At 37.3% G+C, this 20376-nt stretch overlaps 1 protein-coding gene across 8 annotated transcripts in view; it reads right to left on the bottom strand.

Annotated features, from left to right (window-relative positions):
- The window catches only part of SLC16A7 (solute carrier family 16 member 7), a 160605-nt gene that overhangs the window by 113127 nt on the left and 27102 nt on the right, over nucleotides 1-20376 (bottom strand). For 5 of the 8 annotated variants that reach the window (XM_033440515.2, XM_033440516.2, XM_033440519.2 and 2 more), the window contains exon 2: nucleotides 1515-1677. The exons of the other annotated variants lie outside the window; for them this stretch is intronic. The gene's annotated coding sequence lies outside the window, so the exon portion shown is untranslated. The remainder of the gene's footprint in view (nucleotides 1-1514; nucleotides 1678-20376) is intronic. 8 annotated transcript variants of the gene reach the window in all.

The raw sequence follows: 20376 nt of genomic DNA, 5'->3' as shown, positions 1-20376 counted from the left end.
TGTGTTTAAGTTAAAATAAATTAAGGTTACAATCTTAAAAATCTGTAAATTCAGGGCTTCCCTGGTGGCTCAGTGGTTAAGAATCTGCCCGCCAATGCAGGGGACATGGGTTCGAACCCTGGTCTGGGATGATCCCACATGCTGCGGAGCAACTAAGCCCGTGAGCCACAACTACTCAGCCTGTGCTCTAGAGCCCACGAGCCACAACTATTAAACCTGCGCTCTACAGCCCGCGATCCACAACTACTGAGCCCCCGCGCCACAACTGCTGAAGCCCACGCACCTACAGCCCATGCTCTGCAACAAAGAGAAGCCACTGCAATGAGAAGCCCGCGCACTGCAACGAAGAGTAGCCCCCGCTTGCTGCAACTAGAGAAAGCCCGCATGCAGCAACAAAGACCCAACTCAGCCAAAAATAAAATAAATAAATTTAATTTAAAAAAGAAACTGTAAATTCAAACATTTTTTTCTTAAAACACCATTTAAAGCACCATTAGGAAACGTCTGTTTTGTTAGACTTTTATTCAGTGTTTCAGGTTACTCGGATAGAATACTGATATTCCAAAATGGTGGACTATTAACATTACTGCACATCTTCCCACCAAACAAACTCTAAACTGCCTTCTTAGTCACATGTAGGAAAACACCAGAAAGGCTCTCTATAAAGAGAAACTGACACACGTTGGAAAGCACAACTGATAATGGTTTATTAAGCCCTAGGCTGTAGAAAAGCCTTGGAATTGGCTCCCTCTTTTCACAAATGGAGAAAGTAAGAAACAATGATAACCGATAATGTTTACCCATGCTAAAGTGACTCCCTGGAATAAAGGCAGAAAAGTTATAAAGGGAACATTAAAAAAAAAGAGACTAGCTTTATTTCTATTCTGACACATATATAATAAGAGCCCTAGAAACTATTGCACGGTTATAGAATAAATCTGGAACTATCAAAAAAATGTACTTTTTAATACAAAGAGTTTTGTGTCCCATAAGGGCAGGGTCTTCATTTTTGTTCGTCACATTTTCCCCATCTCAAGACAAGTACTAAGAATTATTTTTGAATGAATGAATAGTGCATGAGTGCATGTTATGTATAAGACTAGACTCAGGAGAATCTGGCAGAAAATCAACACACAATGTACTCTGCCCTAGTAGGGGATACAAACGGACAAATTAAAAGGATTGCTTTGTATGAGGTAGATTTTTTTAAAGTATCATAGGAATAAGGGGTTGGGGGAAATGGTCCTTTTAGCTAATGTGACTAGGGAAGGCCTCTGAGATGGAAGAGGTGGGTGCAGGATACAGATTTACCTAAGCAAATACTTTGTGTGTGCTATTTTACTACAACGTATCCTGGAAGCTACCACAGCTCCAATATAAAGGCAGAGAAAAAGCTTAAAGAGTTTATACACGATTGTTTCAAGTAATACGTGTGTGTATATACAATCCACCTTTAAACAATGCAGAGGGGTTAGGTGCGCTGAGCTTCCATGCAGTTGAAAATCCCAGTATACCTTATAGTCGGCCCTCCGTACCCGCAGTTCCTCTGTATCTGAGGTTCCGTATCCACAGATTCAACCAACCACAGATTGTGTAGTGCTCTAGTATGTATTTATTGAAAAAAATCCCTGTAGAAGTGGACCAGCGCAGTTCAAATCCCTGTTGTTCAAGGGTCAACTGTAAAAATAAACAAACAAACAAACATATACTAAAAAATTTTTCTACACAAATGTTGACCTCAGTGTTTTGTTCAACTAGAAACCTTTGTAGACTTCTCAATTTGCCCATGTAAGTCATTTTTCATACATGCAGCTCCTCTCAAAAAACCCGTACAACGGAAGTTTAAAGGTTTCTGAGGAGACTCTGCCTAAGCACCAAAATATTCTTTTTAAAATTTTATTTTATTTATTTTTTTCTTTTTGAGAAGACATTTAGAATACCAGGCTCTCTATTAGGTTGCCAAGATGAAAGGGGTATTTTCAGTTGCTAATACACAGCAGCACTTGTTTTTGATAGGGGCTGCCAATGACTTTCATTACATCTGTCAGTCAAATAGTAAAAAAGAAAAAAAAAATCATTGAAATAAATCCTACACAATTGCAAACATTTGGCATGATAAATGGCTTTAGTAGCCAACGATGGCATCGATCCTTGTGCTATTTGGGTAGATGGAATGCAAGAGTATTTTAGAGAAAGCACTACATTATTTTCAGAATCTCAGTCATTTAATTTCTTGTAGAAAATGAAAAGAACAATCTCAATGTTTGGAAAAATGAAATTCTAAGGTGTTTTTTTCTGTCAGAGTGCAGAGTTCAAGTTAACATATTATTTCCAATGACAAAAAAGGGACAGTCACCAAAATTTAAATAGAATGTATAGGTTGCAATCATGAAATCTACCCTCCCCCAAAAGTCAAATATTAAAAACAAAGAGTAAATCACAAATTTCCTTTCGTTCTGCTTACAAATTGCATAAGTCTAATGCCTCCTTCGTTTCTAGCAGTATTTCTGAGTTTCCTTACAAGCATTTAAATTTGGCACAAGGCTGAAACATGGGTTAGCATCTGCTGATGTTGCTTTTAGTAGAAATGTGAATTTTAAGCCCACGATGAGAATGAGCCAGTGACAATGGCTGTCATTCTTTGTTGGCAACACTGTCTTTTCCTACATCACTTTGGTCATACAGCATGGTTTCAACTCCCTCACTATCACAAAGAGTTTGGGTTGTAGTTTTGGGTTGTTTTTGTGTTTCTTTTATTGCATATAAACAGTAATATCTGTAAGAACATTATAAGAGGAGGGATAAGACAGGAACACAACAATACACTGTAGCAAACAAAAACTAACAGAGCAAACTAAAGACTAATTTCCAGGATAGGGAATGATAAAATCAAAGAAAGATGGTAAGAACTGCAAGAGCATTATGAAAAATTAGCTTTCAAATCCTGGACCAAGTCTTGGAGTTGCTAAGAATCTTTGGAAAACAAAACCAACTTTTTTTTTTTTTTTTTTTTTTTTTGCGGTACGCGGGCCTCTCACTGTTGTGGCCTCTCCTGCTGCGGAGCACAAGCTCCGGACGCACAGGCTCAGCAGCCATGGCTCATGGGCCCAGCCGCTCCGTGGCATGTGGGATCTTCCCGGACCGGGGCACGAACCTGTGTCACCTGCATCAGCAGGTGGACTCTCAACCACTGCGCCACCAGGGAAGCCCCAACATATTTTTTAAAGGCTTCAAGGTCAGAGCCCATGAGCCTAAAGGATTATAAAATTTGGTCAGGTATGTATTACTTAGTTGATACTTCCCAATGATAGATAAAAACTGGACTGGATTGCAAACTACCAAATCAGTATTTGAAGCTGAAAACAGAACTATGCTAATTCAGATCATGTCAACAACCAAGGTATAATGCAACTCATGTATTAATAGATAAGGTACAGAAATATGAACACATGAAAATACTTCTGCTGTTCTTATAATTTGATATTCATACAAGTACTTAATACTATGTTTCCTATGTTAATTATAAGCAAACACAGTTATCAGAGATTCTAGTCCACTTTTTTAGAAACATATAAACTTTTTTTTCTAAAAGATTATCATGGAAGAGGTTTTAATATTTATACTTGATGTACTGAGAAACTATTTAAGTAATGCTTAATTCTAAGACATCCAAGAATTACTTGCAGAATATTTAAAAATTAAGAGTCAGGATCTGTCTTTTCTTGGGCCAACCACTAACAAGCTATGTGAATTTGGAAAATTTAGTTAACCTTCTGAAAGTCAAAGTTTCTTCCTTTCCAAAATAGAAATACTTCATAGGTCATTGAAATAATAAAATGATATACTACTTGCAGACAGCTTAGCACTTGATAACACACAGCACTATCAATTATATTTCTTTCAGAAAAAGTTATTAACCCACTGAAATGCAACAGAAAAGGAAGTACTATTAAAAACTTTATTTTTAAAATTCTTCCTCCATCCAGAATTGTAGTTCCTATAAAACAAGAGTCACAAGATTGGAAAATAATGGCAACTTAAAAAAATAAAAGGCAATGACCACGATAATAGAATACACTCCTATTTTTAGGGGAATGCCAAGACAGAAAGAAGAAGGAGGAAACGGAGAAATAGAATGATAAAAGAGCAGGGAGGCAAAGAGGTGGAAATGACTAGTCACTATAAAATATCAGATTATTGTTGTATTAAAAGTATTTGGGGAAAAAAATTCTCTTGTCGCCAAATGCATTCTGTTAGTGTCCTTTGAGCCCGAGACATTTATGTGGGTATTACAGATTACAGATTCACATTTAGTGGTATCCTACGTTTATGCACTTTTAACAGTTTTTAATATTTGTGACACATTTCTTCCTTTGTCTTCCAATGTGCACCCAAAAAGATCAGAATGGGAGCTGCTTCTTTTACTAAGGGCAATCTGAGGTTGAAACAAAGATAACCTTTCTACTAAACCAGAAAAGACCACGTTTACAATTAAGCGGTGTGACCTGGTGATAGTTTCTTCTTTAATACTCAAAAGGTAGAAGCTGACTATTCTTAACCATGGTCTCCATTTTCTATATAAAGAAATGAGTGAAGAGGTCAGTGGTACTTGACTAGCACAGATCCATTTTGGAAACAGGAACAAAATTTTCTAAGTTTTCAAAATCAGGAATTATTTTCTCACAATCTACATATTATCTGAAAAATAATGTCAGGTCTCTGCGCTCAGAGAGTAACATTTGGATTAACACAGTGTGTTTGATGCTACGTGAAAGCTGAAATCTCTCTTAAATCCATGCAATCAAATTCATAATATAATACATATCCAAAGTGTGTACTTCTTGTTAAATTAATTAAACAGGGAGGCCGTTAGACTGTGGTGGCTGTAATGCTGCGGAGGTCTATGTAAGCAAACAAAATCTATGCTTGTGAGTGCCTCACGGTTATGAAATCAAAACACTAAAGACAACCAATCACAAGCAGCCAGCTAGGCCGTACGCCGCAGCCAGCCAACAACTTCCTTACTTTGCTTCTGCTTTTTCTCTATAAAAGTGTCTCCTAGGCTCCTGTTGGCGGAGCACTCCTAACCTCTTCTGGTTTGGTGCTAATTCCAATAGCTTTTTGCTCAAATGCTTAAGAATTTTAATATGCCTCAGTTTATCTTTTTTTTTAACATCTTTATTGGAGTATAATTGCTTTACAATGGTGTGTTAGTTTCTGCTTTATAACAAAGTGAATCAGTTATACATATACATATATCCCCATATCTCCTCCCTCTTGTGTCTCCCTCCCTCCCACCCTCCCTATCCCACCCCTCTAGGTGGTCACAAAGCACCAAGCTGATCTCCCTGTGCTATGCGGCTGCTTCCCACTAGCTATCTATTTTACGTTTGGTAGTGTATATATGTCCATGCCACTCTCTCGCTTTGTCACAGCTTACCCTTCCCCCTCCCCATATCCTCAAGTCCATTCTCTAGTAGGTCTGTGTCTTTATTCCCTCTAGGTTCTTCATGACCTTTTTTTTTTTTTTTCTTAGATTCCATATATATGTGTTAGCATACGGTATTTGTTTTTCTCTTTCTCACTTACTTCACTCAAATGCAAATCAAAACTACAATGAGATATCATGGCACACTGGTCAGAATGGCCATCATCAAAAAATCTAGAAACAACAAATGCTCGAGAGGGTGTGGAGAAAAAGGAACACTCTTGCACTGTTGGTGGGAATGTAAATTGATACAGCCACTATGGAGAACAGTGTGGAGGTTCCTTAAAAAACTACAAATAGAACTACCATACAACCCAGCAATCCCACTACTGGGCATATACCCTGAGCAAACCATAATTCAAAAAGAGTCATGTACCAAAATGTTCATTGCAGCTCTATTTACAATAGCCCGGAGATGGAAACAACCTAAGTGCCCATCATCAGATGAATGGATAAAAAGATGTGGCACATATATACAATGGAATATTACTCAGCCATAGAAAGAAACGAAATTGAGTTATTTGTAGTGAGGTGGATGGACCTAGAGTCTGTCATACAGAGTGAAGTTTATCTTTTAATATACCTATTGTCTCTTCAGCTGAATTTGCCCAGCACCCCTATAATTCTGAAAGTAACAACATCCAATAATAAATTCCGATTTTGTACACATATTTTGTCACCAAATATAAGAGAAGCACATAGTCTAAATATTCTGTAGAATAACTTAATCAGAAAAGGCCTGGAAAAATTTTGTTCCATCCTCTTCCAAAAAGAGGATGATTATTTAACCTCAAACTTCAATAATGAAGATTTTTCTAAGTTAAAATTTGTCCTATTTTCTTGATATTAATGCTAGGGAAAATAAGTTCATTTGAGGAAAAAGGAAGTGTTCGTGTTTAATTTCTTGGAAATATCATAATTCTACATAGATCTTAATTTAGAAATTATACAGTTTTGATCATTTTACCTCATGGCCTCATGAAGCTTGAGCTTCATTTATTTGAAAACTGTTTAATCAATTTTTAATAGAAAAAATAAATTAAAACCCAAGGAGAACAAAACTCACATTCAGCCTACCCTACACAATTATTTCAAAGTAAGTGCTTTTTGATTGAAATTTGAGAAGTAACTGTTTAAATATTTAAATATCTACTAGAGACAAAAATACTTCTAAGTATGCACTTAAGATGAATCTTTCTGAGTAACACTGATTTCTAGTATGTCATTATTAACATATGTAAAGAACCTAGAACAGAAATGTTTGAGTGTTTAAGAGTTTTTAAGTATGGTATATAGGCTTCCTACTTCAAAAAAAGGATATAATGATACACCATCGGAAAATGCACCAGCTTAAATATATGGGAAATCTAAAGGATTCTCTCAGGGAAATATTTTTCCTGATGGACAGATGAATCAAGTCACAAACGTTCCCTTTGCCACCTCTGGATTACACAAGAGTCTTTAGTTTCCATATCCATAAAATTAGAAACCATTTGAAGTGTAGGTAGGTTTCAGGAAATTATAACACAACTCCTCACAAACTCTTCATGAAATTTCCTATTGCATACTTGACAGCTGGATTTTTAACTGTAAAATGAGTTTCAAACTGATGAAAAATGCATGAATTTATTTCTAAATTATTAAGTGAAAAAATGGTGTGCAAGTAATTAATTAGTAAAGGACATTTTAATATTCTCTAATGGTAAAAGTATTAGACTGTGCTCTCTTTTATTGCATTGCATGATTTGTAATGTGTTCTACCACAAGCTCACTTTGTATATAAAACTGAGGAATTTGTTTCAGCCGGATTGCCAATGGAAAGAGAATTGAGGAAATAAGTCACAAAGGCAATGTTAATAAGGGGCAGAAATTCAAGCTCTGATAGTACATTCTGTACCTGGATATAGCAGAGAACTTTCCAATTAGAGCCAACAAGTAGAAAGCTGATATCTCCAAGCTGAGATTTATAGGGAGAGGTCGGCAGCATGTAATGAGAATTTGGAGCACATACATCCAGCTGTTAACACCTTTAGTATAAGTATAGCTTCTAATGGCAAAAGCTAATGGCTCCATGACAATAATAAATAATAGTGAGAGAATATTCTGGCCTCAGGCCTCAGAAAAAGAATGGGTGGCATTATACGATTTTCACTAACACTACCTGAAGGAGGACTTCTAAAGGGGTAGTTTCATTCTCCTAAGAGCATTAGCTGCACTAGAATATGGGAAATAACAATAGGCAAGAAACAACCTTTTGGTTGAATTCCATCCTTTCCTCAATGGAATTTACATCCAGGCATGTCCTTGCTGGAAAGAAAGGAAGGAAGGAAGGAAGGAAGGGAGAAAGGAAGGAAGGGGGGGAAGGGGGGGAGGGGGGGAGGGAAAAAGGAAGGAGGGAGGGAGGGAAAGAAATCCCTGCCCAGGTTCCCATCACTCACTGTATACCATGCAATAAAAATGTAAAAATAAATAACACTTAAAAGCATTAGAATTCACTTCTTTGTGTGTGCACCTACCAGGACAGTCTTGGAGCACTCACAATGTGTACAATGTGTAGGCAGACACCTGGAGTTGTGCCCTGCACAACCTACAAGGTCATTTACAGGCAGCCCTGAAGCAATATTTAAGAACATGCACTCAGGAGTTGGCAGATCTGGAATCAAGTGATCCTAACCGTATGACTGTGGGCAAGTTAATGAAACTGGTTAAGTTTAGTTTCCATATCCATAAAATGGAGATAATAATATTAGCCACCACCAAAGGTTACTGGAACAATAAATGCAAATAAAACACATAGGACACTGCCTGGTAGATGTTAGCGAGCTATAAAACTCAACTGTTGTTATTATTATCACATACCAACTTTTGTGGTTAAGTGCCACAAAAATATATAGAGCTATGTGCTGTTGACACATTATTGAATGTGAGACACCTGGAATTTCAGGCTTTAAACTCTATTGCTAAACATTAATTAACCATATCACTTGTATTTAACCCCTACCATGAAAATACACACAATATTACGTGTCTTTGTGATGTCATAGTAACTGATACGGTTAGTAGTCCACTAGGGTCTGATGTATCTGTAATCTTGGCAACCACACTGCACAAACTGCACAATACCAAGGCCACAGCTTCCCCAGAGCCCAAGAAAACAGAATAGAGTAGAATTGATAACAGCAAATATAAGCACAGTGACGTATTAACCAAGAAGACAGCCTAATTCTGTAAAATGAAAATAAAGCACAAGCACGCTGTAGACTTTTTTGAGCATTTGTATGAGCACCAGGAAAACATACTTGGAAGTCTTGTTATATCGACCCCAAGATTGACAGCAGAATTATTATTCTTCAGTGCAGCCAAGGCCTAGAAGTCAGGTATATTATTAACAGCAGAATGGATCCTTCACCTTCAGGTAACTTTCATACAAACCCTTGTCTCTTCCTAATGCCAATGCCTATCAGCCCATTAATCACAGCAGCTTCTTTCCACAGCTCTCTCTTCAAATCTTACACCCCAAGTGTGTCTCAGCCCAAATTGTACCTGTATTTAGTTGCTACCTTTCAGTTGAATTCCATCACACTGCTGGCTGCTCCTCTTGGCATTTTACAAATGAAAAAGAAATCTGCTGAGTTATTCCAGTTAGACTGCAGTGTTTCTTAACCTGGAAGGTTTTTGGAAACTTATTTGGCTGTCACAACTGGGAGGGTGCTACTGGCTTCTGGTGGATGGAGGCAGTGCCAGGACTGTGGCAGGCATGGGAGGTGCCTGGGGCTCAAAATTTAAGGAGGCACTCACTCACCCTTAGGGTCACCCAGACACAAGATTAAAGCTCATAGGGCCCTGGGAGTGAGTGCCTCTTTAAAACCATGGCTTACCTTCCTCCCTTGCCTCCCTCTAGTCCCAGTCCTGGGTTGAGGGCAGGGTTGCCTCTAAACATCCTTATAAAAGGAATTATCCAGTCCAAGATATCAATAATACTGAGGCTGAGAAACCCAGACTGGTTTAAAGAATCTAAAGAAGATCAGGGTTGGAAACATGATTCCCTCCCTTTTCCACTTTAAGTTACAAATTTTAAATCACGCTCTGTTAAATCTAACATCTCTAATAGTGAAATAATACCAAATTCTACCAGGTAGCTTTAATCCATTTTACTCCCATCCACATAGCCTACAATGAAGTTCAATTAACTCGACCCATTTCCTTCCTGGCCTTTGTACTTAGGCCCCAGCCTTCCCTCTGCTGGTGCATCTCTCACTCACCCTATTTACCTCTAAGGGGCAGATGCAAGGGTACCTTCCCATCAAAATGTGACTCCTCCCTTCTCAGATCTGTTTCTCTCTCTTGTGTATCTTTCTCTGTATCTTATATTACACTATAGTCATTTATTTGCCTTTTTAATTCTCCCTATCCCTGACCTACCCTGCCCCACCCACACATATGAACATGCACACAAATACACACACACTGACTTAACCTCCCTACAGTCATGAATCAGGTTTGCTTTATATTTACTTTCCCGAGAACCTCTATGTAGAACAGTGCTTTGAACATGTAGAGAACTCAATATATGTTTTAACTGGATCAACGAGGCAGTTATATACAGTAATACATGATAGCATGAACCATAATATTTCCTGTTGGCTATCTGAATCTAAATATAACACTGTGTTACTAGGCCTTGTTGAATCCAGTACCAATTTTCTTCTCCTGGCAGATGTGTCCATCTATTTCAAGTTTGAGATCCCAGAATTCTTGAGGTTTGTGTTCAGTAGGTAACTGACTTGACATTTTGCTATAAACAAAAGCACAGAATGGAATGTATTTTCTTCCCAGAGACCTGTTCTAGCAGCAGAAGAGCTTATGTCTTTGCCTGAGCTATGAGCCTAAACTCAGGAAGAAAATAAATCCAATTCCTAATAAAAGCTGAAAAAATAGCCTTGTAGTATGTCAACCTCTTCAGGAAGCCAAACTGATGCAGCATGAAAACACATTTCCATCACCCTCTACCTCACCCTCAACCTTAAAACTAGTCTGAATTCAAAATTTCTAATTTTGAATTTTAACCAAAAATAAACTGACTACCTAAGTAATTAATACATAGCTATAAATATCTTCTATTGAAAAAGAATACAATACATATACAATCAAATTTCCCAGCTATTTGTCCTCGAAACAAATATCTTATATATTTAGTTTCTAAATATGTGATTTGACAAAAAGGAAATTGAAGGCTTTCCCTAATGGATACCAAAAAACCACTGATTTTAATCATTTAATCCTCTTATCAGAGAATTAGCTTAATGTTTAACTAGCACCTGGAAAGATACAATTCTAATCTTACAAGTTTATTACGAAACAGTTATTGTGAAAAAATCATTGAAGATTAAATGCATGTATATTCCGTGAACATAACTTTCAAAACTCGAGGTAACAAAACTACTATGTTAAGTTTTCTCATAGTGCCAGCTGATTCTATGCTAAGTAAGAATCATTTTCACTGTTTAGTCCATAGCCATTAGTTGGGAGAAAGGAGCTGACTTATTTGGAGCACCCAGTAAAAGCCAAGTAACCTCCATGTGTGTTTCATTCAATAGCTGCAACAACCCTGCTAAGAGAGGTTTCACCACCTGCCTTTTACAGATAAGGAAACAGCTCCAAAGATGTTTAGCAAGGTGCCGATGTTCATGACACTGGTAAACAGTGCTTCTTAAGTATTATCTTCCAACTATGTCAAAATACTGCTATCTGAAGAATGTTCTGTATTACATTTTAACCTATGAAAGGCAGAAAATCTCCTCATATTTTGAGTGTTCCACTAGTGAACCAATATATGCCACTTGATGTTAAACATAATAACGTTCAAGGTAAAGCAAGGACTAGGAGCTTCCCAAAGAGGAAATGCACCCCATCAAGGAAATAGACCGCAACAGGGAGCCATCATTCTGCTGGAGTATCAGTGGTGTATACAAAGAGAAGGATGGGGCTTCCCTGGTGGCGCAGTGGTTGAGAGTCCGCCTGCCAATGCAGAGAACACGGGTTCGCGCCCCGGTCCAGGAAGATCCCACATGCCGCGGAGCGGCTGGGCCCGTGAGCCATGGCCGCTGAGCCTGCGCTCCGCAACGGGGGAGGCCACAACAGTGAGAGGCCCGCGTACCGCTAAAAAAAAAAAACAGAGAGAGAGAAGGATGGGAGGGCCATGAGGTATCACAATTCCCACAGAGTTAATCCAGTTCTCACTCCTTTGTTCCTTGTTTCAACAACTGATGATCTGGGCCTACGGTGTATGATACTTTAGTGACTACTGCATAGCATAGAAAGGTGTAAACATGTTTTTCTTAAAAAGTTTACATGCAATGCATAAAAAGTTGAAAAGTAAGATAATATATGAGTTCCAAAAACATTATTCAATCAGGGAATGCTATGAAAATTCAAAAGGGAAAACAGATTATTCTAGCTGGGGTCATCAGGATAGGCAGTATTGAAAAGGGTGGAATTTGAACTGCCCTTGAAGGACAGGCTAAATATTAATAGATACAGACTGCAAAAGAAAATATACTAAATTCAGAGATCAAAAGTTTGGATGCAGAAAGGCATATAAGCATATTTGGGAAATGACAATAAAATTTGAAGTTGAAGAAATTCTACACAGGCACACATTCTTAAATGCTTTGTAGCAGAAGGTTTTTATAGCAACAACTTATAAATACCATCTACTACTTTCATTTTAAAGTTGCACATAAAAATGAATTAATTTCCTTTCATTTTATTACTTATGAGTAGATAATTTTTGTAGTTTAATATGTAATAGGTACACTGATCATAATATAATATTTTAAATAAGTATGAGAAGAGCATATCATTTTATTTTTTTTACACATCTTTATAGATTTTATATGATATTTATATAATCACATATGCATATATTATATATGTACTTGTATTTTGTTTTTGTTGTTTTTATTTTTACTTCTTTATTGGGGTATAATTGCTTTACAATGGTGTGTTAGTTTCTGCTTCATAACAAAGTGAATCAGTTATACATATACATATGTTCCCATATCTCTTCCCTCTTGCGTCTCCCTCCCTCCCACCCTCCCTATCCCACCCCTCCAGGTGGTCACAAAGCACCGAGCTGATCTCCCTGTGCTAGAGCATATCATTTTAATAGTTAGGCATATAGCTTCTGGATAGAAAATTTGATTATCATTTGAGAAATCTGAGTTCTCCAAGTATTGTTCTATCACTGTATAATGCTGAAATGGAGACAGATAGATACAGTTAGATGAAAAATGTTATGGAGTGAATGTCTCTGTTGCCCCCAAATTCCCAATGTGAGGATATTGGGAGGTAGAACCACTGGGAAGCAATTAGGGTTAGATGAGGTCCTGGGTGGGGTGGTCCTCAGGATGGGATTAGTGCCCCTGTAAGAAGAGACCAGAAAACCATATCTATCTGTTCCCTCTCCCTTTCCTGTTCCCGGTCCCAATCTCAGTCACACGTGTGCATGCATCATAGGAGGCCACAGCGAGACAATGGCCATCTGCAAGCCAGGAACAGGGCTCTTGCCAGAAATCAAAATAGCCAGCACCTTGATCTTGGACTTCCCAGCTTCCAGATTTGTGAGAAATAATTGTGTGTTGTTTAAGCCACCAGTTTATGGTATTTTATTATAACAGCCTGAGCTAAGACAGATAAATAGGTAAGTAGACCAACTAACAAACAAATTGTTATATAAATGAAGATAGAGTCTTTTGAGAATCAATGTAGTCTTTAAAAGTTATTTATATCTCTAACCTAAGTATGGGAAAATTTAATCTGAATGCTGGGTGGGACATTAATTAATTGATTCATTTATTTATTCAGTTATTATTTACTGAGGACATCCTATATGGTAGGCCCTAAGCTAGGTGCTCGGTTAAAATACACACACACACACACACACACACACACACACACAAAGAAATGATGTGTTTTTTTCCTCACTACATAGTGGAGGAGATAGACATATAAGCATATAATTATAGTCAAATGTGATAAAAGCTACAGCAGGGGTAGATTAAGTTCCTATGAAAGCAATAAATGCTTCCTATACGACTCTGGCATGATTTCATAGAGGAAATGAGAATTGAACAGAGTCATGAAAGACATTCAGTTAGAGAAGAAGAATAAGTCATTTCAGATATAAAGAGCAGAATGTTCAAAGGTATGACTCCTGATGTAGCAAACGATGGCCCTGAATCATTGGAGGCCTGATCAGAAAGGGCAGGAATCGAGACTGAAAACATACGATGGTGCTTGACAGCAAAAGCAAGGCTACGGATCACAACAGTAAAGGGAGGTCTATATAGGCTTTTAAGCCTGAGAAAGATATGATTAGATTTACTTTTCAGTAAAATTGCTTTGAGGGCAATGGGGAGAATTACGAAGTGCAGGGAAGAACTGCGGAGTAGTTCAGGTAGAAGATGGTAAAGATACCGACAAAAGCAGTGGCAACAAGAATGGGAAGAAATGTTGGATTCAAGGTTATAGCTTGAGTCTTAAGGGTTTGATGAAAATGTGGTTATACTAGATGGTAAGAAATGTCAAGAACTTCCTTGTGTTCCCAATGTGGAAGACTGGGTGGATATTAATGGATTTGCAATACTGGCACAGGATGAATGGAAGAACATCATACAGGCAATGGCCATGCAGGACTGCAGCAAGAGATCAGTCAGGGTAAGGGCTGTAGACTCAGAAACCACCAGCTTAGAGGGTGGAGCTGAAACTCTGAAGACAGGCATGTCACTGAAATTATGAGCAAGGAAAGAGCAGAGGTTTTGGAAATAAACAGTGTTAGGTGATAGAAAAAGCAAAGTCTGGGGAAAAGACCAAGGCGGGGAGGAAGATTGCCTAAATGCACAAAAATGTAAAAAAAGAGCAGGGACTGAGTAAAGACAAATTTATCCAGAGAAAGTCCCCATATTTAACCTTACTTTCTCTGAAGCTTTGTGAGCAAAAATATTTCATTACTTCAAGGTAGGAAGTTTTTCCTCAGGAAGCTACAGTTTCTCTCTAGGAAAATTAATGACAAACATCAGACACTAAGATAAATAAATAAAAATCAAAAGATTGGCACTCACATATATAGAACACTGCATGATACCATGGTTTACATAAGAAATGGATTTGCACTTTACACAGTGCAAGAACTCTAAACAGGGGCCTACCAAATTTTATGAACTTCTGAAGGAATTTATTTAAATTTTTCTAATGAAACAAAAAAAGAATGGATTTTGTTTCCACGGTTGATGTTGTGACATAATGCCACAGGAAATTACTTCTGGTTTAAATCACGAACTGTGCATAAACTCTCTTGGGTTCCAGGTCAATGTACGAAGCACAGCATGGTGTAAGTGATAGGAGACCTATGGGGAATTGCAAGATTGGCTTCCTTTCTAATGAGGGAAAAGTTTTATTTACAAGATAACTCAGCTGAAGTAATCACACGAATTAATTTATACCCTCTGCATTTAAAGGTCAAGTACTTCTCTTCATGTTCTTGAGACTAGAAGAAACCAATATTAAATAACATTTATAAATGTCATAAGAACAAAGTCTCTTGTTGGTACACATTGAGCTCCCAGATAACATATATTCAGATGGAAAGTTTAAACATGTTTTACTCAGTGTCAAAGGAGTCACAACTGTCCTTGTTCCAATTTATATCCCTTTTGCTTTTACCAGACTTGCTTTCCCTGTTTTTCAATCTGAACAAGTTGTCATCAGCTGTGAGCCTGAATCCAGAGGCAACATTCTGAGCTCAGGAGCATCCTCTAATACACTGACAGCAGTATATTCATTTCTGTGACAGGACTGGTTGCTGGCAAGCAGCAGGAACTCCTATGTTTGAGTCAGGCTCTTTCTCCTGAGTATCTGTTATGTGACTGTGAGTCACTTAAAGTCCCTCAGTTGTATTCATCCATAAAATGGAGAGAGTTATCACATTGATCCACCTCACTGAATTAACGAGATGAATCAATGAAAACAGTGGGTTGATTGTAAAACACTGTACAAATGAAATCATGGTTAGTTTTTTAAATTCATTTTTAAGTTACCAAGGGCCTGGAAATAACCCAGAACATAACTGCATGTACTAATTTGTAGGGAATTAGGTTGAGTTCAGACCTTCACTTTTATATTACATGCTCTTCTCTTAAGAAACTAACAAAGCAATAAAAAAAAAAAGGCAAAAAACAAAAAAACTTGAGGAACTTAAAAGGACAGAGAAAATGAGTCCTTGAAATGTTTAAGGCTTTCCTAGAAATATTTAGGCAAAGAATGACACTTTCTTCTGTAAAATGCTCATGATTCTACTCCTATAATCTGTAATTATACCTACTAACATGTGCTGCTTTTACCTCCTTTTTGCTCCTCCCATATAATACAGTGTTTCATACACAACAGACTGTCAATAAGTATGTGATTAATTGCAACAGGAAAATTTTCAGGTGTAAAATGTTACATAATATAGCTCAGTCAATGTAATTTTTTAAAAACATCTGTCCCTCTACAAATGCCCCAATTTCTTTCCTTTTAATGCCTGAGTAATATTCCATTGTATACATGACTAGAGACTGTCATACAGAGTGGGGTAAGTCAGAAAGAGAAAAACAAATATCGTATATTAATGCATATATGTGGAATCTAGAAAGATTGTACAGATGAACCTATTTGCAACGCAGAAATAAAGACACAGACGTAGAAAACAAACGTACAGACACCAGGGGGAGAAGGGGGGGTGGGATGAATTGGGAGATTGGGATTGACATATATACAACTACTATGTATAAAATAGATAACTAATGAGAACCTACTGTATAGCACAGGGAACTCTACTCAGTGCTCTGTGGTGATCTAAATGGGAAGGAAATCCAAAAAAGAGGGGATATATGTATACATAGAGCTGATTCACTTTGCTGTACAGCAGAAACTAACACAACACTGTAAAACAACTATACACCAATTAAAAAACAAACTGTCTCTTTAGGTAACAATTCTACCATTGAAGTATATTTTTTATATAAAGCAAATTATATTAAAAATGTTTTTTCTAAACTGACAAATTATTTTGTTTCTATTTCACCAATCTATATTAGGCACATTTGCTACTGCCTTCCTTTCTTTCAGTCTGCTTCTCAATGATGATAAAGGAACATACCTAGGTAGACCTGCTAGGTAGAACATACCTAGGTACCACATGATCCTAACCCCAGGCCATAGCCAATTAGACCAGGGCTTACATCGAGTGAGAAGGAGAAAGAAATAACTAATACTTATTGAGTAGCCACTATATCCAAGGGTCTTGCTTTTTACTCTTCACATGCAGTCACTCATTTATCCCTCATTACAACTGTGAGGTAGTGAATATTATTATCATCCCCATTTACAGATGAAGAAATTGAGTCACAGAAAGTTTCCCAAGATTACAAGGCCAGCAAGATTTGGAGCTGAGCTTCAAATCCAGCCAGTCTAGCTGCAGAACCCAAGCTCTAACCATTGTGGCATGCTGTCCTTAGATAGTATACCACCATACTACCATCTATAGGTGAGGCAAAGACAATTTTATCTTCTATCTCAAGAATTTGAGGTGATACATGGAGAGACTGAGTCAGTTGGATGGTGTTGGATACTAGAAGTGTGAGGTCATTTAGCACTGCAACAGAAAGGAAAATCGGTAGGCCATGGGGGAAGGTCAGGGCTGCATTACTCTTCCAGCCAGATCTAACTATACTTCCTGAAATTAGGCTCCAAGAAAATCCCCTGTGTTTCCAACTTGAGTTAATTTGTGCAAGTCTCTGTCCTTTATAGTATAAAAATCGCTCCATTGAAAGCAACTAAAAAATTGTACATAAAACAGGAAAACTAGAAGAAAGTAAGAAACATCCAGAAAACGAAACTAACTGAAAGTGGAAACCAAGTGGTTAAGAAGAGTACTTTATTCAGGTTTCCTCTTGGGACATTTGATCAACGAAGTAGACTTGGACTTGGGGTTTCACAGCCCAAAGAGCTGCAACAGATCACAGGGCCCAAGGTCAGCCAGAGATGGAAAGTCTAAAAGGTGATACTCCCTCCTGTGACCCAATAAAACTGTACCGTCATTGTACCAGAATAAGTTTGCAAGTTTGCAATGCTACACACACACAGACACACACACTACACACCGCTGGCAACTGCAAAGAAACCAGTCTGCCTCTAAATTTGGCACTGGTGACAGGGAACAAAAAATATCACCTGAGGATTCATAACCAACAGTAATCCCTCACGTGACTTTGCCCTCCAATTTCGTACTGTCAAGGTGGTTCAAACATCTAAAAACAGTTTAGAGTATCGGGTAATATCCCAGGTCCTGGAAAAAGGAAACACAAATTCTCTCAACTAGAAATCCAGCTTAGTCCAAGCTTCAAATAATTCTTGCATGATGGAGATCCAAGTAATACTCATTTGAAAGGCATTATTAAGCAAGAACCAGGAGAAACTACAGATAGTAGAATCTGGTCCACAAATACATTAGATAACAAAATTATCAACCAGAAAATATAAATTGAGCATGCTTTAAACAGAAAAGGATTAAAATATAATTAAACAGTATGAGACCACGAATAATTGTACAAGAACTAAACATTAAAAAAAAAAAAGACTTTTGCCCAAATATAACTTACTAAAACCGAACAAAAGAAAAGGAAAGCAAATGAATAATAAATACAAAATTTCCAATAGTGGTTAGCTCTGGGAAGGGGGGGCATGGGTAGATAAAGATCAAAGAATGAGACCAGGGAGATGCACACAGGTAAGTTTACATTTTTGTTAATATTCGAATTCTTGAATCGGTTGGTGGGTTCATTAATTTTCATTATGTTAACAAATAAACACAGCTATGAATGATGAGAGCATGTCACAACCTAAAGATTATGATTAGTCTTTAATTCAATTCTGAATACCAGAGGGCCAAAATACAAATAATAAGTAGGTAAATATTTTAAAACCAATTACTATAATTCACCACAATAAAGGAAAAATTTTAAAATCATCTCAAAATTCTACCAAACTAGATATTGAAGAAAAGTTCCTCAATCTGCTATCTATAAAAACAACAAAAAACTAAACAAAAATCTGTAACATCATACTTAATGTTACCCGTTTGAGAGATTAGAATATGTGGTTTTAAAAAGGCAACATAGTATCTTCAACATATAGTTCTTCCTTTAAAATATAACAAAATATACCAAATCCTTTATAGATTAAAAACAAATGGAGCCCGTGAAAGAAGACCTGAATGAATAGATAAATCACGCTCATGAATTGAAAGTTTCAATATCATAAAAATGCCAAGTAGATGTATTGATTCAAATGCAATGAAAAATGCCTTTTTTTTTTTTTACTTGAAAACCTGAGTCTAAAATGTATTGAGGGCTTCCCTGGTGGCACAGTGGTTGAGAGTCCGCCTGCCGATGCAGGGGACACGGGTTTGTGCCCCGGTCTGGGAGGATCCCGCATGCCGCGGAGCGGCTGGGCCCGTGAGCCATGGCCGCTGAGCCTGCGTGTCCGGAGCCTGTGCTCCGCAACGGGAGAGGCCACAACAGTGAGAGGCCCGCGTGCAACAAAAAATAAAATAAAATAAAATAAAATGTATTGAAAGATCAAAGGCCTAGAATGGCAAAGTCGTTTCTGAAATAGAACCAAAGGACTGGGATGAGCATGACTAAATATCAAGGCTTATTATAAAGCTTTGGCACCGGTACCAGGGTAGATGAATTCAGCAAGGAACACAACAGAAAGCCAGGAAACACACACACACACATAATTTATTTTTATTTCAAAACTCGTATTATCAGTTAGTAGGAAAAAACTGTTGTTCTAGGCCAACTGGTCATCCATATGGGAAAATACGACCCTAGGTTTTCCCCTCACACCCTGCAGAAAAATGAACATAAGGTGAATCACCCTTCATGATAAAACAAAGCCACAGCTCATCTAGCCAATACAATGGTCAATAGCCACATGGGGCTATTTAAATTTATACGTAAATTAATTGAAATTAAATTTTAAAATTTAGCTCCTCAGTCACAGTGTTAACATTTCAAGTACTCAAAAGTAACATGTGGTTAGTGGCTACCATACTGGGCAGTGCCAGGTATAAAATATTTCCGTCAGTGCAGAAAGGTCTATTGGACAGTACTGAGGGACATTTACAATAGTATCATTATGACCTTGGGGTCAGGGAGGGATGTATTAAGCAAGGAGTAATAAATTAAACAAACAAGCAAAAAAGGATGAAAATAACTGATAAATTCAGCTATTAAAATTCAGAACCATTTGTCAAAAGACACTACAGAAAATGAAAAAGAAAGCCTTAATTTGAAGGAAGGTATCTGTAATATTTATATATATATATATAGAATACATAGGATATATAAAGACTCTAAGCAACAAAAAGATAATCACATAGAAAAAGGGATAAAAGACTTAGGTACTTCATTCTCTTTGATGACCAAAAAAATAATTATAGCCTGATTTATCTTATCAATATATGGAGTAGGTTAGATTGAAATGTTTGACAAATTTCTGTGTTCTATTTTAAATCACCAAGAGTAAGAGGGCAACAACAACATACTTTTCAGCCTGGAAGGAAGATTATACTGGTTTGGACAGCATCCCAGCAACATATAAGTAGGTTGATCATTATGTTTGAACATGTAATTAAATAGATACTTCTAATGTTAGCTTATCCTTAATTAAAAGATAGTTCTCCAGCTTACTTAACAATTTATCTTTACCTTATTTGAGCACACATACGTGGGAGGCACATAGTACATTTATACCACCTTCTCGCTCTGAGTGTAGAATGT

Source organism: Orcinus orca, chromosome 11 (assembly GCF_937001465.1).
Source record: "Orcinus orca chromosome 11, mOrcOrc1.1, whole genome shotgun sequence".
NCBI lineage: Eukaryota > Metazoa > Chordata > Mammalia > Artiodactyla > Delphinidae > Orcinus > Orcinus orca.
The sequence above is the reverse complement of the archived record's forward strand: the minus strand, read 5'-3'. Positions and strand labels throughout refer to the sequence as shown.